The 15717-nt window shown below is 40.0% G+C and overlaps 1 protein-coding gene across 5 annotated transcripts in view; it reads right to left on the bottom strand.

Moving 5' to 3' along the window:
- LOC139368237 (microtubule-associated protein tau a) overlaps positions 1-9272 on the bottom strand; it is a 41523-nt gene extending 32251 nt beyond the window's left edge. For 2 of the 5 annotated variants that reach the window (XM_071106907.1, XM_071106926.1), the window contains exon 1: positions 9161-9269. The gene's annotated coding sequence lies outside the window, so the exon portion shown is untranslated. Of the gene's footprint in view, positions 1-1601; positions 1659-9160 lie in introns of those variants that run through there. The other 3 variants (XM_071106917.1, XM_071106924.1, XM_071106909.1) reach the window with 3 other exon arrangements.
- Positions 9273-15717: the final 6445 nt, after the last annotated feature.

Below are 15717 nucleotides of genomic sequence, written 5' to 3'. Positions count from 1 at the left end.
TACACAATTTTCTTTCATTATAACGCATTTGTGTACATTACACAAATTACAATTTGTTGTGTCTAATGTTAGCTAGGCTAGCTAGGTGGCTCACGTTAGCTAGGCTATGGGTTAAGGATAGGGTTGGGGGTTAAGGTTAGGGGTTATAGTTAGCTAAAATGCTACCTACCTAAGTAGATAAAGGGTTAAGTTTGGGAGTTAGGTTAAAGGATTCAGGTTAGCTAACATACTAAGTAGTTGCAATGTAGCTAATTAGCAAACATTTTAAAGTTGTTCGTGATGAGATTCGAACACACAACCTTTGGGTTGCTAGACATTTGTGTTATTCCCCCACCCATTCCCCCTGCCCAACCTCCCTCCTATTGTTTTTGTCTTAAGTAACCTACTGTCTTTATCTGTGATTGAAATGCACTGTCTAAAAAATAATATACTGCACACTAAAAAAAACAAAAAATTTCTTGTGCTTGTCACTCATTTCCAATAAGCAATTTGTGTCTATTTCACAATAATATGTGATACTGGGTTGGTGTGGGCTGCTTGGCCTGAAAACCTGACCTTCACTGGGTGCACCAGCATATCTTCTGTCCTTGACTGTTTAAACAAACACAATCCTGGTCCTCATATATAGCACAAATGAGAAGTCGTACCATAGTAGGCCATAGTACCCACCAGACCAGGGAATCAAGCCCTCAGAGCCCCCCAGATTAGGAACCCTTAACTGGGGTGACAATGTCCATGCTGGATGGACAGTGATCTCGTTAGTATGTGTGGCAATGTACAATTGAATTATAAATTAAATATGTATTGAAATATGTATAAGTAAAGTGATGGGTGTGAGGCAATAAAAAGTATAACTAAAAAGTAATAAATAGAATGTTTAAATTGTTAATTTGTCATTTACGATATTATTTTTTTCTGTATCGCCACATGCAGGTAACCACCAACAGAACGTGTCTTAATAGGGCGTTGGACCACCACAAGACAGAACAGCTTCCGTGCACATTGGCATAAATTCTACAAGTGTCTGGAACTCTAATGGAGGAATCCGACACCAATCTTCCACAAGAAATTCCATCATTTGGAGTTTTGTTGATGGTGGTGGAAAATGCTAGCTATGTTCTAATACCCATAACATACTGTATACTGCATACTAAATGAGTATATACTACATACGATATAATATTAGTTCATTTTAGTATACTGTAATCGAACAGTATCCTTTCAGGTGAGTGTACTAGCGTTTCGACTGTCTCCCGAAGGTTGATGCTGTTGCTAGCTTGTTAGCATAACAAATTACTAGGTAGACATCTTATGACTTCATTAACAATGTCCATCGACAACGTACAACGACTATACCACTTAGCTAAGCTAAGAAGGACGTGAATAATCAAGTCAATAAATGTAGTTAGTTAGATAGCATATAGTTAATATACTGGCACGTTCCATGTATTAGTAGCCAACTAACGTTAGATAGCTAGCTAACTAAACGGTCAATACAAGTAACTGCTGTAATGATATGCTATGTGGTTTGTAAGGCTAGCGTAGCTAACAAATCGTCAGACAACATAACATGTAACGTAACTTATTTGAAAAGTCATTACCTTATTACATTGCTAAATATGTTCTTAACATATGTCATAGTTAGCTAAAGCGGTGAAGCCCATTTTCAGAAGAATTGCATTATGGGCGAATGTATTACGACATCCGGGAACTTTTGGCATACTAACTATATCCACACTATGACCAATAAGCATACAACATACTCAAAATATGTCACAAATAGTATGGGGCTAGTATGAGTATTCAAAAACCGCTGCTGTCTCAGGCGTCGCTCCAGAATCTACCATACGTGTTCAATTGGGTTGACATCTGGTGACTGAGATGGACATTGCATGTGGATTACATCATTTTCATGCTCATTAAACCATTCAGTGACCTTTCGTGTCCTGTGTATGGGGGCATTGTCATCCTATGGGGGCATAGCCATGGTTGCCAAAATAATGGCCTGCCCAGCATTTTTATACATGACCTTAAATATGACGGGATGCTAATTGCTTAATTAACTCAGGAACCATACTTGTGTGGAAGCACCTGCTTTCAATATACTTTGTATCCCTCATTTACTCAATTGTTTCCATTATTTTGGTAGTTACCTGTGTATTCTACCACAAGTGCATAAACATTCACTTATGTATGCAGTTACTCTCAATATTTGACACAACTCCCTCACAACACTCCCATTGTGGATTTCCACAAAACAGAAGTCAAACAACAAGCGAGCTGCTGCGTCCATGCCAAAGAAAACAATCGCTCAGAGAAAGTTGCCGCGCCATGTCCGGGAGCTTTGACGATTAGGAGAACTAACAGAGGCAAACCCAAGGTCGAAAAGAACTAGATCCCTTATCTGATAACCAGCATATCTATTTTATGCTATGCTTCTATACTTCAGTCACCAGGTTGGTAACAGCTAATTTTCCCCATGTTATTATTTTGTCAGGGATAGTGCCTATGTAGAAAACACAGTGTAAATGTAATCTTATCCTGCTTTGAGAATCCACCCCTCTCAAAAAAACTAAAACATTTGAGAAACAACAAACAAAGACACTTTACCAGGTCGTCCTTTTGCGGTAGAAGGAGCTGAATTCAACAGACACATTCCCACTGGGCACAGACGTCAATTCAAGGTCTATTCCACGTTGGTTCAACGTAATTTCATTGAAATGGCGTGGAAACAACGTTGATTCAACCAGTGTGTGCCCAGTGAGTTCTAACGAATTGCTGTTGGCACTAAAATAAATGTAATTTAGGACCAGTCTATTGCAGCAGAATTCAATCTTTGCTGGCTTCAATTTCAACTGCTAAATAAAAAGAGGACTTTATTGCGTGTTGGAATTTCATGAAGGCACAGAAAGGTTGGCAGTGACTTGCAACCGATCCCACGTGGAGCGTGTGAAAATGGGTACTTGGCAAATAAGCCCTGGTTCTAAAGCAAACCCAGCATAGACGGCAACAGAAAGAGCATGATCAACAAAGATATTGACATAGCTCTGGGAGAACCAAGACGTACCCAAAGAAATGACTGACATTATTACTGTGAACCAACAGAGAGCTCTTCTTGACCTACAGAACCACTTATTTTCTGAGGAAGACCCTAAATGCCAAGGCCAAGGTTGAGATTCAATTAAATGGGAGTATTTGCTGCAGTTCTTGTCAAACTAAGGATTTACTACAAAGAAAACTAAGGATTTACTACAAAGAAAATATACAAATCTGTATTAAAACCCCTAAAGGGTTTATGCCAAGCAAAATGACTCGGTTCATCAAAGCAGCAGTTTTAATGACTCAGTAACACCATGAAAAAAGGTTTCCTTCAACATCAAAGATGACAGAGAATCAATAATAAACTGTAAAAACAATTAAACCACATACAGTCTGTAATACAAACGGGAAATAGATTCAATAGCCAATTCTATGGATTGCAATACAAAAACAAAAGGTTTGCCGACGCAGTGAGTGTATCTGATGGCATGCTCACTATTGCTGCGTGAGCTAGCTAGCTGCCCTCATGCTTGACTGCTTCTGTATCTCTGACCTACTTTCACCATGACTCCCTCTGTATACTCCTAGTCTCCATCCTCAGGCAGGAAGTAGTACCATAGAAACAACGCTGAATTCTACCTTTAAAACAGGCCTACGCCTACCAAATGGCTAAGGATTAGCGTTAAAGTGAGCCTCATTTTTCGCATCATACTGCTGGAAGCTAGTGAAACAGCTTGCGGCACAGCCTGCGTAATGAGTATGGCTCACCCAGCATGGGATGGCAGCACGTCATCGTCCGCAAACACACGTTGGCTTACAAACTGCGGGCATACTTTTCACAGTGGTGGGATATTTTTTTAATGTCTTTGGCTTCATGACTCAAGGCTAAGATCCCTGTGCGTTTAATTTAGGATTGGGAAATGTCTTCTTTTTTTTTTACCAATAATTTGGTAACGCTTCCTATAAACACATTACATTATAAGCACATATATAAGGTCTTATGAACAATGCATAAGGCATTCATACAATGCAGAGCAGAGATGCTAATAATTAGTATTCAATCGTGGGAAGTGTCTGGAATTTGATTGAAGCTTACCATTTTCCTTCGTCACTTGAATTCAGGATATCTGGAATTCTGATACTGTCGTGACAGAACATGAACTGTGACGGCCTCAGACGCTGCAGCTGCTGCAAGTTCCAATATGTACACCGTGTCTGCAGCTACAGTACGATCTGCCACACACACCCCTTTCTGACACTTTAATGAAGACTCGTGGTGCAATGAGCCAACGTCTTCCATCAGCATGGTGCCAATTAACCATGTATAAGAATGCAGTTAAAAGCCCAGTATGACTTTTCTCCTCCCTTTTAACAATACAATACAATCCTTTTCAAGAAAGACCTCATTTGGACTTCTTATGCTAGATTCTATAATTGTCTGAGGGACATAGTAGTCTAGGACAAAGTCATTTTTAATAGTGCCTTTTAAATAGTGCCCCCCCCCCCAAAAAAAAAATGTCAGATAGTGCCTCAACAGGAATATCTGCTGGAATAAATCCATTTGATGAGGAACAAACTGCTTCATTTATTGTTTTTTTTATTTATTGAACCTTTATTTAACTAGGCTAGTCAGTTAAAGAACAAATTCTTACAATGACTGCCTACTAGAAGGCAAAAGGCGACCTGCGGGGACGGACGGGGGCTGGGATTTAAAATTAAAGGACAAAACACACATCACGACAAGAGAGACACCACAACACTACATAAAGAGAGACCTAAAGACAACAACATAGCATGGCAGCAACACATGAAAACACAGCATGGTAGCAACACAACATGACAACAACATGGTTGCAGCACAACATGGTAGCAGCACAAAAAAAATGGTACAAACATTATTGGGCACCAACAACAGCACAAAGGGCAAGAAGATAGAGACAACAATACATCACGCAAAACAGCCACGACTGTCAGTAAGAGTGTCCATGATTGAGTTTTATCTCCAAGAGATGGAGATAAAACGGTCCAGTTTGAGTGTTTTTTGCAGCACGTTCAAGTCGCTAGCAGCCATTACGAACACAGGCTGTGAAACAGTGATCACTAAGGTCATTACAGAAAACACCAGACTGATAGCTATCAGGATTATTTGTGAGAATAACATCAAGGAGAGTAGCCTTTTCTGGGTGTTTGGAGTCATACCTTGTGGGATTGGTAATAATCTGACAAAGATTTAGGGAGTCCCATTGCTTTAGGACTTGGTCAGGTGGTTTAAGCATGTCCCAGTTTAGGTCACCTAGGAGGACAAATTCAGACTTAGTGTAAGAGGCCAGGAGATAGCGTAGGGCATTTAGGGTACAGGCCGGTGCTGATGGTGGCCGATAACACCCAGCAACAGTCAACAAAAGTTTGAAAGTTTAATGTGTAAAACCAGCAAATCAAATTGTTTGGGGACAGACTTGGTGGTTACAACCGAGCACTGAAGGTGTTCCTTGGTAAAGATTGCCACTCCACCACCTTTGGAAGATCTGTCTTGCCGAAAAAGGTTATAACCAGAAAGGTCAACATCAGTGTTCAAAACACTCTTTCATAACCATGTCTCAGTAACGACCAACACATCTGGATTGGGGCTGTGAATCCACACTTTCAATTGATCCATTTTAGGTAATAAGCTTCTAGTGTTAATGTGCAGAAAAACTAGGTTTTTACGAGAGCACAAATCAGTGAAGCAGATATCAGAGCCCAAATCAGAATTGGGACTAGCAACAGTAGTTGGGCCAGGGTGTACATGCACATTTCCAGATATCATCAACAGTAATACAATCAGGGCACGGCAGAGGACAGGGAGAGCTCTGCAGTGTTGACTTATAACATTTGGCAACAAGATCATATTGTACAGCAATTTCATCAGGTAGCATGAATACAAAACTGGCGAGAGGTGGTTTGAATAGGACAGGAGGCCAAGAGTCTGTGTAACCAATAGAGAGTCAGAGTCCAGAGTATGGGAACAAACAGACTGTTCCACTGTTGGGTCAACAAGTAAGTTCATAGTCAAAAAAGCATGCAGGAGTCATGAGGCAAATAGCATAAAGCACAAGCGAAAAACATAACAACTTGGGGCTAGCCATTGTAAGTTCAGAGTCACTCGCCTCAACAGTGCATGTGTGCTGGGGACGAGCGAAAGCTGGGGAGAGAGGGGGGAGTGTAGCGGGGGTACCTATACCAGACAGGGAAAGACAGGCCAGGGCAGACAGTGAACAGATCGCCAGGTGGAATCCAAGCAGCAGTGCAGCAGGCAACGGGAGAAGGTGTCACACCCACTTGGGAGAAGCTTTTTTCGGGAGGCAGATTCCTTGTAGAGAATCCCTGCTAGCTAGCTAACGTAGCTAGCAAGTCTCTGTCCGTCTTTTCTACATTTATCCAACTAATTCTATATTTTTGCAGAACTCAGGAGCCCATGCTCTCTGAGTTGAAAGGAATATTTTTTAATTAGTAGGCCTACTAAAGACTATTCTAGACAGTCTGTTGCCACCTGAAACTCTTGAATTGATCCTGATCACCCCTACACCATTTGGGTTCCAACCTGGTCTCATAGAATAGATGTAACATAATATATGTAAATCCTTGATGATAAAATGTATATGCTATGTTACATTTGGTATGGTTACATAAGACAGATGGCACATAAGGCTAAAAGGAAAGTAGGGTGGTTGGTCGGGGTGGATGGGTTGACGTATAACCCAAAGGTTGCGTGTTTGAATCACATCACGGACAACTTTAGGATTTTATCTAATTAGCTAATGTTAAACTACTTACCTTTTTTTTGCTCATTCTTAACATATAATACGAATTGTAATTCATAACACATCATACAAAATGGGTGATGGACATCCACTAATGAATACATACAATACAAAACGTAACATATGTAGTAAATGGAGTGTCTTGGTTTATGTACAGAATAATACGAAATGCTCTGAGACCAAGATGCAGCGTTCAAGTCAATTCCATTTGAATTCAAAGCTGGAAAGAAATCCATACTGAAAATTGTTTTATTTCAAATTCATAAGGTGACTGGTGGAAACTGTGACAATTTATTTTATTAATGAATTGAATTTGAATTCATATCCTGAATTAGCTGATTTTCTGCTTTAGCCTATAAACCTTTGGAGAACTTTTGGATGGTTGCTTCAACAGGAAGGAATTTGTTGGGTTGCCCTCTCTCCCAATTTGGGTGTGAGAGTTGTTTTGATAAATCATTCTAATTGGTTGCTGTAATTAACTTAAAGCATTCAAGTTCAAATCAATTACATTTATCAAGGATTTGTCTGTCAGCTTTGTGGAGTATTGGAACACAGGTTCCACTGCAAATATAAACGCAAATACCAGAACTACCAGTAGGCTACATTCCATTAGTGCCAGTGCATCAATACTGCTGTAGAAACTTGCAGCTGGGTGTAATCAACACCTACACACATTACCAAAAACATTTAAATTCGTCCACTATTTTCCATATTTTTGCAAGCGTGCCTATAGGCTACTGTAGCCTGAGTTTACATGTCGATGTTGCAATGGCTTTCATTCAATTTACAGACCATGCAATCCATTTTACAGAATGCAATCCATTTTATAAAAGTCTTCCTAATGCTTTCTCGATTTTATAAATTGACATTTCATTCTCATTGTTATATTGCATATAGGCTATGTGCACCGGTGCAAACGGTTGGTTTTGCCCGATCAGACTGTTCCATCTTTGCATCGCCGCCGCTCCTCGAGACAGGAGAAGAGAGGAAAGGCGTGTCCGTGGAATGAAATGGAGACTTGGCTACTACTGACATCCATTCTAACCATTTCATACCAAGCCGCTGATTAAACCCACAGCAATTGATGACACGTGTCATCGATTGCCTCAAGTATTTTCCTTCCAAGAGGGAGGCTGGCATACAAGAGGCTTGTCATTGTCTAGATTCTACTCAAGGCGAATATAATGCGCTCATGGATTTTGTGCACGCCTCATTTCAATAGATTAGACCCCTCGACCAACACAAGCGGATTATTGAGCTAAACAAACCCATCACCCATATGTGTAAAATCAGATGACCAGCCACACTGCTGCAATGGCTGCATGTCTTCTCAAAGGTTTGACTGCTCTGCACACGGAGGAAAGGGCGGAATTGCATACCATTGGTACAATATTAATCAACTAGAAATGGGTATGGCTTTTCTGTTGAGTGCAGGCTATGGAAAATTCGCACCACTTTTGTTCAGTCGCTCACGATTTTTTTTTTTTTTTTACAATTTGATAAACCCTAATTATGCAAATATCTAATGATGAAAATAAAAAAATATATTTGAGGCACAATAACCGGGCAAGCTTGTCGTTGTTGACTCCCATCGATGCCATGTTTTGGTAGGGCCTCGGATGTAAGGAACATGCAAAACATCCAGAAAAAAACGCACTGTTTACCTACAAATAGGTAGCCGACTGTTCCGTGTTATAGACATAGTCACTACAAATTGCAGACCAGAAAAATGTCAGGAATAATTTGCTGTCCTGAAGAGTGTAAATGGCATCAAATGATGTCGAATCACTTTTATCCTCATAATAATGACATTGTAAATATTTGATGGATTATCCTTGTTAAAATGTTTTTTTTATACATATGGCGACAACACATTCTTGTTATTCCGTGCAACCGATGACACTGAGAAATTGTGATTTAAGAATAGCCTATGGCGAGGACATGTCTTACATTGCGTGTAACGATAAATAATGGCAGATACAAAAAAACATGTTTGTGTATTGTTGCATGATGAACACTCTAAAACCAATAACAATAATGCGCATATGTATTCAGACTACAAGTCTATGCAAACTGGATTTTTGGCAATATTAGGCCACACTGTTACAATATTACATTTTAATATGAACACAATTTGTATACGTGCCCAACCTCTCCCACCTCATGGAAAAATATAAATGACAAGACCAATTCCGATTGAGAATTACGACGCTTCATTTGACGCGCATTGCAATCGAGTCCGCATTGCAATAAGATAAAACACGGTGTAATTAGAGTGGATTTGGGTCAAGTAAATAATATAATTATCTAGGTTTCCTTACCTGTGTGCAGACAGTGTGGTTGTTTCTACAGCTGCACAGTTGTTCACAGAGCGCACAGTCGTCAGACGCAGTTAACCAAGATGCCATAACGGGAGGCAGTCGCCAGAGAGCAGCAGATTTGTGATGGTGTCTCGAAGTGTCTGTCTGCCTGGCTCTGTCTGATCATTGAAGTAACAGTCGTATGCATACCAGCCAAATTATTCCGTACCATAAAGTCATATTTATCAATCATACAATTACCCCAATTACACTTGGCATTAAATGATTTGACAGGCAATTTACTGAAAGTACATAATAGGGGACTCTTTACAAAAAACGGAGTGGGACTCTTTACAAAAAACGGAGTGGGACTCAGACACTTGTGGTACTGTTCTATCGCCCTCTCTGCCCTCCCTGTGGCATTTATTGCCACACACCCAGTGCCAACTTTTACACTGACTTGACAAACCAGTCAGCACTTTAAAAAAGTAGCAGGGGATTTATTCACAGACAGTCAGAAACTCTATATAAATTTTGAACCAACTAACTCTTGGCTTGCCAACAAAAAATGTCCCCCTCTCCCTCTCCCCCACACCCATCTTTCCTTCTCTCTCTCCTCCCACTTTCCCGCTCTCCTTATCCTTTCTCCTCTCTCTGGAAATGTGCCAAACCTTTTTCCCTCTCTCTGTCTCTGCCTCACTCTCTCTCTTTCTCTCTCTCTGCCTCTCTCTCCCCCTTTCACCCCTCCCTCTTTTCTCCTTCTCAGCTCTCCCTCTCTTCCTCTGCCCAAACCCCTTTCACACTCTGTCTCTCCCCTCCTATTCCCCTATCTCCCAACCCCTTCCCCTCTCTCCCAACCACTCTCTTCTATCTCTCTCTGGAATTCTGCCCAGAACAACATCTGCCACTAGTTTTCTAGCTTAAGATGATTTGGATTTGTCCTGGGCGGGACTTCACTGTCTCAGCCAAGGTGCTTCTGTAAGTCCTCATCAGACTAACCCTAAGAACCTCAGACCATTCTTTTAAATGGGGCGGCAGGGTAGCCTAGTGGTTAGAGCGTTGGACTAGTAACCGAAAGGTCATATCCCTGAGCTGACAAGGTACAAATCTGTCATTCTGTCCCTGAACAGGCAGTTCCTGTTCCTCTTATTGAAAATAAGAATAGGTTCTTAACTGACTTGCCTAGTTAAATAAAGGTAATAAATAAAAAATCCTGGGTCAGCACTCTAGCACTCTGCCTCCAGGAAACACTGTCAACAGTAGAGTGGGCCCTTGCAATAAGACATCCAAAGGAACATCCAAAGGAACTAAACACATGACAACAATATATGGCTGTAATACGGGCTATATCTTCCTGCAATTGCCCATTCTTGTTAACACTTTACACTTGGAATGTGTGTTTGATTTATATATATATATTTTTTTGTAGTTTATAGACAGTTCATTATTAGTTAATAAGTTGTTTTGTCAATCTTATTTTCACCAAAAGATTGTTTTACTAATGTAGACATGCTGATTACTTTTCAATCTTTAGCTTATTTTTGTGCCCCCCCCCAAAAAAATGCACACCCTTTGCCTTATTTCAGATTAAACCATGTTTATAGTCACCATCACAACAAGTTTGGTGATAAAGTGGTTTATGTGTGTGTACTTAATTAATTGTCCATGTCTTGGAGAATATCCAGATTCACACATTGTAGTGTACCAATAGGTGGCATGGCATTCATGCTTTACAGTCTGTTTCACATACCTCAAATTTATCTTGAACAGCCTATGCATGAAGCTATGATAATTCTAGAACTGAGTGGACCGATCATAAATACAGTGTGTACATATGGAAAACTGGATCTGGTTGAAGCATGTTTGCCCATGGTAGAAATGTGCACATTGGACCTGAATGACCATCCATTCAGGAGATATAGGTCCTCAAAGTTGGCCCATTTAGCCTTTTTTTTGAACCCCCTTACGCAACCACGAAACATCCATATCTTGGTCATCGATTAAGATAAAAGGTTGATTTTGATATATTTGAATGCTTACAAACAAGATTTTCATGCAGTTGTATAATGTCTGCAATATATATATATATATACACCTTTTTAAATAAAAATGGTCATTTTTAAATATTTGATGTCAATTATCTAAAAACGCTTAAGCTCAAGAGTAAGATGTGTCTCAACTGGTGACGGGCACAACACAAACACCGACGATGATGTAAATCAGGGTATAAGCTACAACATACTGTATGTGAATATAAAAAATATATATATATACATCTCTTTATGCGTTTTTAGATCATTGACATTAAAGGGAAGAAAATGACAATTTTTACTGAAACATTTTTTTCCAAGAAGTTATAAAATAGTTTGACATACCTGTTTGTAAGCTTTCAACTGATGTCAAACTCAACCGTTTAACTTTTTTCAGTGGTGAAGACATGGATGTCTCGTGGTAGGGTGGGGTATGCAAAATGGGTCAGCTTTGAGGACCTCTCTCCTGAATGTTCTGGCATTCAGATCCAAAAAGTCACTTTCTGATCATTTCTACCATGTGCAAACATGTATGGAATGTTTTGTTCGAATCAAAACTGTTGCATTCTAAAATGAGATCGAATTCAAATGGAACGACCCAGCAGTTACATTTCTTCAACCCCGTCCCTCTAAAACAGTGGAGCGCGGTGGCCGCGTTGTTATTGTTCAACACAAACTGTATGATGACGTAACCAATGGTTAACAAACCAAAGGGTTATACGTAGACCTAAAATTGTTACTGACATATTCAGTTATATAAGGCCTTTTCACCAAGAAACATAGAATGCAACAAAAAATATATATGAAGCTATAGTGTAAAGTAGATTGACTGTACACTTTCTCTGTTGTAGTACTTTGCAACGCATTCCAGCATAAAGCAGTGGAAAGGAATTCAGCATGGATGTCCTGTGAGAGTTCTTCACATTCCCAGTGGATGCAGAATCAGTGCTGGAGCTCTCCTTCAGCAGCTGTCTTGGCATCCCCCTTGAGAAAATAATACTTTTACTGTTCCGCGGCTAAAGGGAACACTTTCAGTAGATCACATTTTCTCTAATGATGGATATGTTCATAATTTGAAGTGATGAACAGCAGTAGCACTGAGTTGAGAGTAGGATTTGAAATGTGTAATGACACTTCAAAAGAACCTTTACAGTAAATGCTTACATTGATATTTAAAACACTTTTGAGGGAATAGTGTCTTTGACATGATATAGAATGAGAGGGAATGGTCAGGATAGACATGTTCCCCTCATGGCTGTTCTTCTGGTAGACCTCCTGTTTGTGTGGTGATCCACAGTAGATATTTCTCACAACCCGAATAAAAAAAATGTATATTTTGTTTATTTAATAGAATTAAATGACAATGGCCCTTGTTCAATTTACCTGGCTGATCACCTGACATGATATGTTTGACAAAAGCTGAAAAATAAAAATAAATGTATATCACATGAGGCTGGTGGGATGAGCTATATGAGGACGGGCTCATTGTAATTGCTGGAATGGAATAAATGTAACTGAACCGTGTGTGTGTGTGTGTGTGTGTGTGTGTGTACTCTGAAGCACTAGGTGCAGCTTTGTTGCCTATCTTGGCCAGGGCGCTCTTGAAAAATAGATTTTAATCTCAATGAGCCCTTCCTGGTTAAATAAAGGTTAAATAAATAAAATAAAATAAATAAAAGATGCAATATGTAACTTTTTGGGCGACACGAACAAATTCACATAGAAATGTGTGTCCTAGATCTGCAATTCACATCGAAAGCAAATCAAAGCAGATGTAGATCTGTTCTATGTGAGATATTTCTATGCTTCCCGTTTTTAAGTTTAGTTTTTGTACCTTTCGGTTTTGTATAACCAACTTCAAACAGTTGAAAATACAATATTTTTGGCGATGGAAAATATTTCACAGCAATTCTCTACACCATACTTGATTGTTTTGTCACAACTGAAATTAGGCGAACGATTAGAATTTTAGCAACCAGAAAGCAACCAGGAGCGATAACTGCATAGTACATCTTTAATTGTAATAATGTAGAATTCCACTCATTCCTATGCAGGATTGCTCCTAATGGGGAGTGCCAAAATGGCCGACCGGTGGCTTCAAAGCCTCTAAATACCTCTCAATACATAGCATCAGCAATCCAAGGTTTATATTGACTCGTATATGGGTTGAACATGGCAGATTTCGGCACTAATAACCATTTATCGGATCATCAAGAACTTCAAGGAGAGTGGGTCTATTGTTGTGAAGAAGGCTTCAGGGCACCCAAGAAAGTCCAGCAAGCGCCAGGACCGACTCCTAAAGTTGATTCAGCTGTGGGATCGGGGCTCCATCAGTACAGAGCTTGCAGGCAGGTGTGAGTGCAACTGCACGCACAGTGAGGCGAAGACTTTTGGAGGATGGCCTGGTGTCAAGAAGGGCAGCAAAGAAGCCACTTCTCTCCAGGAAAAACATCAGGGACAGACTGATATTCTGCAAAAGGTACATGGATTGGACTGCTGAGGACTGGGGTAAAGTCATTTTCTCTGATCCCCAATCCGATTGTTTGGGGCATCCGGAAAAAAGCTTGTCTGGAGAGTACAAGGTGAGCGCTACCATCAGTCCTGTGTCATGCCAACAGTAAAGCATCCTGAGACCATTCATGTGTGGGGTTGCTTCTCAGCCAAGGGAGTGGGCTCACTCACAATTTTGCCTAAGAACACAGCCATGAATAAAGAATGGTACCAACACATCCTCCGAGAGCAACTTCTCCCAACCCTCCAGGAACAGTTTGGTAACAAACATTGCCTTTTCCAGCATAATGGCGCACATGAGGCAAAAGTGATAACTAAGTGGCTCGGGGAACAAAACATCGATATTTTGGGTCCATTGCCAGGAAACTCCCCAGACCTTAATCCCATTGACAACTTGTGGTCAATCCTCAAGAGGCGGGTGGACAAACAAAAACCCACAAATTCTGACAAACTCCAAGCATTGATTATGCAAGAATGGGCTGCCATCAGTCAGGATGTTGCCCGGAAGTTAATTGACAGCATGCCAGGGCGGATTGCAGAGGTCTTGAAAAAGAAGGGTCAACAATGCAAATATTGACTCTTTGCATCAACTTCATGTAATTGTCAATAAAAGCATTTGACACTTATGAAACGCTTGTAATTATACTTCAGTATTCCATAGTAACATCTGATAGAAAATATCTAAAGACACTTTGTGAAAATGTATATTTGTGACATTCTCAAAACATTTGGCAACGACTGTACTCATGACTCCTTTCTATGTGCACCAAAATTACCATCTGTTTCTCTGAAATGTCTCGTGAAGCCTAACACTGTAAGATCGTATTCTATCATTTAGCTAGTCATGTTGACAATAGAACAAGCTTTCAAATCATGCCCGTCTGTCACGATCGTTTGAAGAATATTCGGGCCAACGTGCAGTGTGATCTGGGTTCCACATCTTTATTTAGAAATAAATTAACCACATAACAAAATAATAAAAACTAACGAAACGTGACGACAATGGAGTGCTAACATACAACTAACCATAAACAATATCCCACAAAACACAGGTGGAAAAAATGCTACTTAAATATGATCCCCAATTAGAGACAACGATAGCCAGCTGCCTCTAATTGGGAATCATACCAAACACCAACATAGAAAACAAAACTAGAACCTCACATAGAAAATATAAACTAGATTAACCCCCAGTCACGCCCTGACCTACTCCACCACCGAAAATAAAGGCTCTCTATGGTCAGGACGTGCCACCGTCTGACCCAAATTGTGATTTATAATGGAGCTTTTTGGGATTGCATAAACAACAACTGAAATTGTGTGATGGCGGGGAGGCAGTGTTGTGTTCCAAACGAAACGACTACAAATGTGCTTGCTCTAGCTCCTCAACTGCATAGCTAGAAGAGCTCCAAAAAGTACCCCGGTTGGAGGTCCTGAGTGCTCTGTGTCACAAAAATTATGTTCTCAATGTTCATAAACTGAACTTCAATTAAAGTACTCTGTCTGTTACCAACAGTTTGTTCTTATTGAAATGAAACAGACAGAGGCCAGTCTACAAAAGTCAGAATGTTTATTTATGAGAGCTCTGCTGTGCATATACAAAGACGTTCCTTTTATAATATTCTCTTAACCTACGCACATACATACACACTAACATTAGGATGTTTTCCTGAAGTCTCACCACAGTTTATTACCATTAAACTGACAGTTCCAGTCCCCCCCAGATATGGGAAACATGGAGGGTCTCTCTCTGTCCTATTTTATCTCCCCAGAGTTACAGCCGGGTCGGTTCAAACACAGGTTAATGCGTCCCTTCGTTCTCTTTCAACACACACATACATTCCTTTCTTCCAGGTCCATGTTACATAACCTCTTTCTTCTGAACAAACATTATTTATCATTATAGAAAAACAGGGTAGAATTCTGTTAGGTATAGTTCTATGTTAAATGTATACATCATTTAGTCAATATTCATAAAATTCCTAACACCCTGGAGCAGGTTTTCATCAATAATCTCTCTGTACCTTTCTCCGTTCA

The sequence above is a fragment of the Oncorhynchus clarkii genome, chromosome 16 (assembly GCF_045791955.1).
Source record: "Oncorhynchus clarkii lewisi isolate Uvic-CL-2024 chromosome 16, UVic_Ocla_1.0, whole genome shotgun sequence".
Taxonomy (NCBI): domain Eukaryota; kingdom Metazoa; phylum Chordata; class Actinopteri; order Salmoniformes; family Salmonidae; genus Oncorhynchus; species Oncorhynchus clarkii.
The sequence above is the reverse complement of the archived record's forward strand: the minus strand, read 5'-3'. Positions and strand labels throughout refer to the sequence as shown.